The following is a 6,000-nucleotide window of genomic DNA, read 5'->3' on the forward strand; positions in this document are numbered from 1 at the left end:
TCACTAACCCCCTCTGCAGTTTGCATACCGGGCCAATAGATCTGTGGATGATGCAGTCAACCTGGGCCTGCACTTCATCCTCCAGCACCTAAACTGCCAGAGGCCCTATGCGAGGATTTTGTTCGTTGATTTTAGCTCTGAATTCAACACCATTGTGCCAGAGCTACTACACTCGAAACTCTCCAAGTTGACTGTGCCTGAATCCCTCTGTCGGTGGATCACCAGCTTCCTGACAGACAAGAAGCAGCATGTGAGGCTGGGAAAGCACATCTCGGAACCCGCAAACCCTCAGCATAGGAACACCGCAGGGCTGCGTACTCTCCCTTCTCTTTTACTCTCTCTATACCAATGACTGCACCTCCACTGACTCCTCTGTCAAGCTTCTCAAGTTTGCGGATGACACAACCCTGATTGGACTGATCCAGGATGGGGAGGAATCTGCCTACAGACAGGAAGTGACACAGCTGGTGTCCTGGTGCCATCGCAATAACCTGGAGCTCAATGCTCTTAAGACAGTGGAATTGATTGTGGACTTTAGGAGAGCTCCCCTTCCCCTCACCCCACTCACCATCAACAACACCACAGCCACATCTGTGGAGTCTTTTACGTTCCTGGGAACCATCATCTCCAAGGACTTTAAATGTGGGGTCACCATCGACTCCACAGTCAAAAGGCACAACAGAGGATGTACTTCCTCGGGCAGCTGAGGAAACAATCTGCCACAGGCAATGATGGGCCAATTCTATACGGCCATTGAAGAGTGTCCTCACCTTCTCCATCATGGTTTGGTTTAGCTCAGCCACCAACCACGACACCCGGAGGCTGCAGCGAATTGTCCAATCAGCTGAGAAGGTTGTTGGCTGCAACCTTCCCTCCATTGACGAACTGTGCACTGCAAGGGCCAGGAAGCGAGCGGTCAAGATCATCTCTGACCCCTCTCACCCTGGCACAAACTCTTTGAATCACTTCCCTCTGGAAGGTGACTCCGGACTGTCAAAGCTGCCACAGCCCGTCATAAAAACAGCTTTTTTTCCACGAGTAGTAGCTCTACTCAATAACCAAAAATCTGTAGCCTACTTTTGCTCTGGTATTTTATTTAATTCACATGTTTAATCGATAATGTCTTATTATTAATGTTTAATGTTTTATGTCTCATTCTTAATGTCACTGTATGTCATGTTGTTACTTGCGAGCAGGGCACCAAGGCAAATTCCTTGTATGTGAACATACTTGGCCAATAAACTTATTCACTTCATGACAAAGGCCTATAATATAAGACCCATTTGTATGGTATTGGAGGATGAGGGATTGTATGTTGAAGGTTCTTTCTATAAATCTGAGCATTATGTCCTTTCACTTGGATGTAAACTAATGTGGTTGACATTCCTTTTAAAGCCCATTAAATTTTACGTATGTTCAAGTTATTGCCTGGAGCTTGACCCTGGACTCTGACATCACTCAGGAGCAGTGTCTTTCTCCTGGTGATTTGAAAATGAAGAGGAACACCTAGGTTCTGGGGAGGGCGGAGGGGGTTGAATGGAGCAGTAGGCAGCATAAACTGAAATAGGAATGGAGGAGCATGCTAATCTGAAGATGTAAAAAGACTCAAAATGCTGGAGTAACTGCGGGTCAGGTAGCATCTCTGGAGATCGTGGTTAGGTGACGTTTCAGGTCAAGACCCTTCTTAGGACTGATTGTAGTGGCTGAGGGAAAGAAAGTAGGAAGAGAGGAGAAACGGGACAAAAGCCTGGCAGATACAGGTGGAAGATAGAGACAAAAACTGGAGTAACTCAGTGGGGCAAGCAGCATCTCTGGAGAGAAGGATTGGGTGATGTTTCGGGTCTTGACCTAAAACATCATCCATTCCTTCTCTCCAGAGATGCTGCCTGGCCCGCTGAGTTACTCCAGTTTTTTGTGTAGATATTCGGTTTAAACCAGCATCTGCAGTTCCTTCGTACACACATAATAGGTGGATAGGGGGGTTTTGACAGGCAGATGCTTGGACAAAGGCCAGAGATGAAAAGACAAGATGAGCCTGGCCATGAATGTCAATATGCATGAGAGAATGTGAAAATTCCTGCATGGATTTGTGGAGAAAGGATCACACGTGATCAAATGTTCAATGCACCTCCCATTTTAGTAACAACCATTTCCCACTAGAGTCGCGTTTCCCTATGTCATGAATGGTTTCTGAAACTGTTGGCTTACCCTTTGTTCATTTTCCATTTTAGCAGTAGTCGGGGCCCGCTGGGTGATCATAATTCCCATTTGACTTGTAGCTATTTCTGGGATGTGAAATAAGATGACATTTTGTTCTCCTGCGAAGCTGGGGTTTTATTTATGTAATGAGTTTTTGCTTGAGACATGCTAAGAAAGAATATTCATGTCTGCTGAAACTACCACCATTTTAAAGAACAATTAATTAATATGATGCAAAGTGTGTGTATATAGTATGTTGAACAATATTGAAATAAATGCTTACCAATCCACCATATGGGTAACGTCTTCCCTGGCCACAGTGCAGCAAGAATTCATTTAGTTGTGAGATTCTATCTAAAACATTAACACTTGTTTTCAAATATTTGTTGGGTATTTTCAACATTTTTCAGAATATGCTTTCAGAAATAATTTGTCTCTGTTTAACTGGTTTGAATTGGATTGTTGACTCCATATTCATTACCATAACACCTGGGCAGGACTAATCAAAAAGGTACATTGGACATGTTATTTGCTGTGTGATCGGAATTAACTGAATCACTTAGTAAATTGATGTTTGTCTACGTAATTGTACTTACCTTCTACACCAACATATGAGAATGTGAAAGTGCTGATCAACTGGAGGAAGTCAATAGACATTCCAATTAATAGGAGATTAATGGGACTGAAGGATGATAAATCCCCTGGACCTGATGGTCTGCATCCCAGGGTCCTCAGGGAGGTGGCTGTAGAAATAGTGGACGCATTGGTGATCATTTTCTAATGTTCAATAGATTCAGGATCAGTTCCTGTGGATTGGAGGATAGCTAATGTTATCCCACTTTTCAAGAAAGGAGCGAGAGAGAAAACGGGGAATTACAGACCAGTTAGCCTGACTTCGGTGGTGGGAAAGATGCCGGAATCAATTATTAAAGAGGTAATATGGGGCATTTGGATAACAGTAAAAGGATTAGTCCAAGTCAACATGGATTTATGAAAGGGAAATCATGCTTGACTAATCTTCTGGAATTTTTTGAGGATGTGACAAGTAAAATGGATGAAGGGGTGCCAGTGGATGTAGTGTATCTAGACTTTCAGAAAGCCTTTGATAAGGTCCCGCACTGGAGACTGGTGACTAAAATTAGAGCACATGGTTTTGGGGGTAGGGTGCTGACATGGATAGAAAATTGGTTGGCAGACCGGAAGCAAAGAGTAGGAGTGAACGGGTCCTTTCAGAATGGCAGGCAGTGGCGAGTGGAGTGCCCCAAGGCTCGGTGCTGTGGCCGCAACTGTTTACCATATATATTAATGATTTGGAAGAGGGAATTAGGAGCAACACTAGCAAGTTTGCGGATGACACAAAGCTGGGTGGCAGTGTGAGCTGTGAAGAGGATGTTAGGAGGCTGCAGGGTGACCTGGACAGGTTGAGTGAGTGGGCAGATGCCTTGCAGATGCAGTATAATATAGATAAATGTGAGGTTATCCACTTTGGCAGCAAAAGCAAGGGGGCAGATTATTATCTCAATGGGGTTGGGTTAGGTAAGGGGGAGGTGCAGCGAGACCTGGGCGTCCTTGTACACCGGTCACTGAAAGGTGGCTTACAGGTACAGCAGGCAGTGAAGAAAGCTAATGGAATGTTGGCCTTCATAACAAGAGGATTTCAGTATAGGAGTAAAGAGGTTCTTCTGTAGTTGTGTAGGGCTCTGGTGAGACCACATCTGGAGTATTGTGTACAGTTTTGGTCTCCTAATTTGAGGAAGGACATCCTTGTGATTGAGGCAGTGCAGCGTAGGTTCACGAGATTGATCCCTAGGATGGCGGGACTGTCATATGAGGAAAAATTGAAGAGACTAGGCTTGTATTCACGAGTTTAGAAGGATGAGGGGGTATCTTATAGAAACATATAAAATTATAAAAGGACTGGACAAGTTAGATGCAGGAAAAATGTTCCCAATGTTGGGCGAATCCAGAACCAGGGGCCACAGTTCGAATAAAGGGGAGGTCATTTAAGACTGAGGTGAGAAAAATCTTTTTCACCCAGAGAGTTGTGGATTTATGGAATTCCCTGCCACAGAGGGCAGTGGAGTGCACGCCGGGGGCTCTAACAACAAGACCCGGTGTGCGACCTTGCATCACCCGGCGTGGCTTTAATGGCCGCGGGACAATTGCCATCGCCAGCCGGGGGCTTTGACTTTGACTCTGACATCGGGGGGGGGGGGGGGGGGGGGGGGGGGGGGGGGGAGTGCAGTGGAGAGATAAGTTTTTTTGCCTTCCATCACAGCGATGCGATGGATGTTTGTGTAAATTGTGTTGTGTCTCGGGTCTTTTTGTTTTTGTAATGTATGGCTGCAGAAACGTCATTTCGTTTGGACCTCAAGGGGTCCAAATGACAAATAAATTGTATTGTATTGTATTGTATTGTATTGTATTGGAGGACAAGTCACTGGATGTATTTAAGAGAGAGTTAGATAGAGCTCTAGGGGCTAGTGGAGTCAAAGGATGTGGGGAGAAGGCAGGCACGGGTTATTGATAGGGGACGATCAACCATGATCACAATGAATGGCGGTGCTGGCTCGAAGGGCCGAATGGCCTCCTGCACCAATTTTCTATGTTTCTAAGAGGCAAAACATTAACTTTAATATGTGCACTGGTTTAATGTTCTTTCTGAACAAAAAAAATACACAAACAACGAAAACCATGCAAGCCTTTTATAGCTTCTAATTAGTTCTGATGAAATACTGCACATTAACCTCAGTCAAATTATATATTCAGTTATAGTTATTTTTTCTTTAGCGCAGAGTGTAACAATAGATCATTTTAGAAATCTTGTCCCTCCCCAGAGTTTAAAAAGCTCAGTGTTATCCATCTTCTGGTTCCTCTGTTTAAAGGCATGATTTTGGCTTTGACATGGGCTGCAGCTGAAAAAACATTAACCACCTTCAGAGAATTTGATCTCTTAAGGGAATATTTTTCACCTTTTTACCTGAAGACTTCAGTCTATAACAGTTACCAATGTGCCAAAGTGGCAGATGCTCCCAATTTACCTGACGATGTAAGGCAATGTAAATAAATTAGCAGGAATTATGGAAAAATAACTAATTACGGTACAGCAGCAGTGTTCATTTTACATTTGTAAAGCAAGGATCAAGCCAGCCGTATCGGATAATAGTTGGGAAATTGGTAAATCCTGCTCTGTCATCAGCAAAACTTTCTGCATTTTTATATTATTTCAAATAATATTTAGGAAGGGTAACTTAATGGTCGCTTCCTGGAGATTCTGCTGCAAATCTTATTTGAAAATTGGATGTGAGGCAGTGCTGTGTGGCAGCAGAGAAGTCACTGGGCAAGCTCCGTTTCAACAGTTCCTAAGCCTGGGTCTGGAAGATACCGTATTTATGACAAAGAAGAGCATCGAGAGCATCTGTAAGTTCATGTGCTTGATCATAAAGAGAATATATGTTTGTGAAATTTAAAACATCACCTGGTCTGATATTTCTCTCTGTAAAACAAGGATAAGTTTATTTTCCTAGCTCTGCACAGGAGAAAGGGGTGCGGAGACCTTTGGCTGTTGCGGAGCTTAAAGTGTTCTTGCTATTTAGATGCTCAAGAATTCTTAATCTGGTTCTATGTAGCATACTGAATTGTACAAGTTGTGAGAAGATAGAGATAGTATAACTGGTTAACCATACCTGTCCAGGTTCATGGAAGGAAAGAGACAGAGTTCAGCTCTATCACACAGCCTGAATTTAAAGAGGCAGCATATCTAACAATATATTAATTCTATTTTGTACCTTGGTGTACGAT

This window comes from Amblyraja radiata, chromosome 5, assembly GCF_010909765.2.
Source record: "Amblyraja radiata isolate CabotCenter1 chromosome 5, sAmbRad1.1.pri, whole genome shotgun sequence".
NCBI lineage: Eukaryota > Metazoa > Chordata > Chondrichthyes > Rajiformes > Rajidae > Amblyraja > Amblyraja radiata.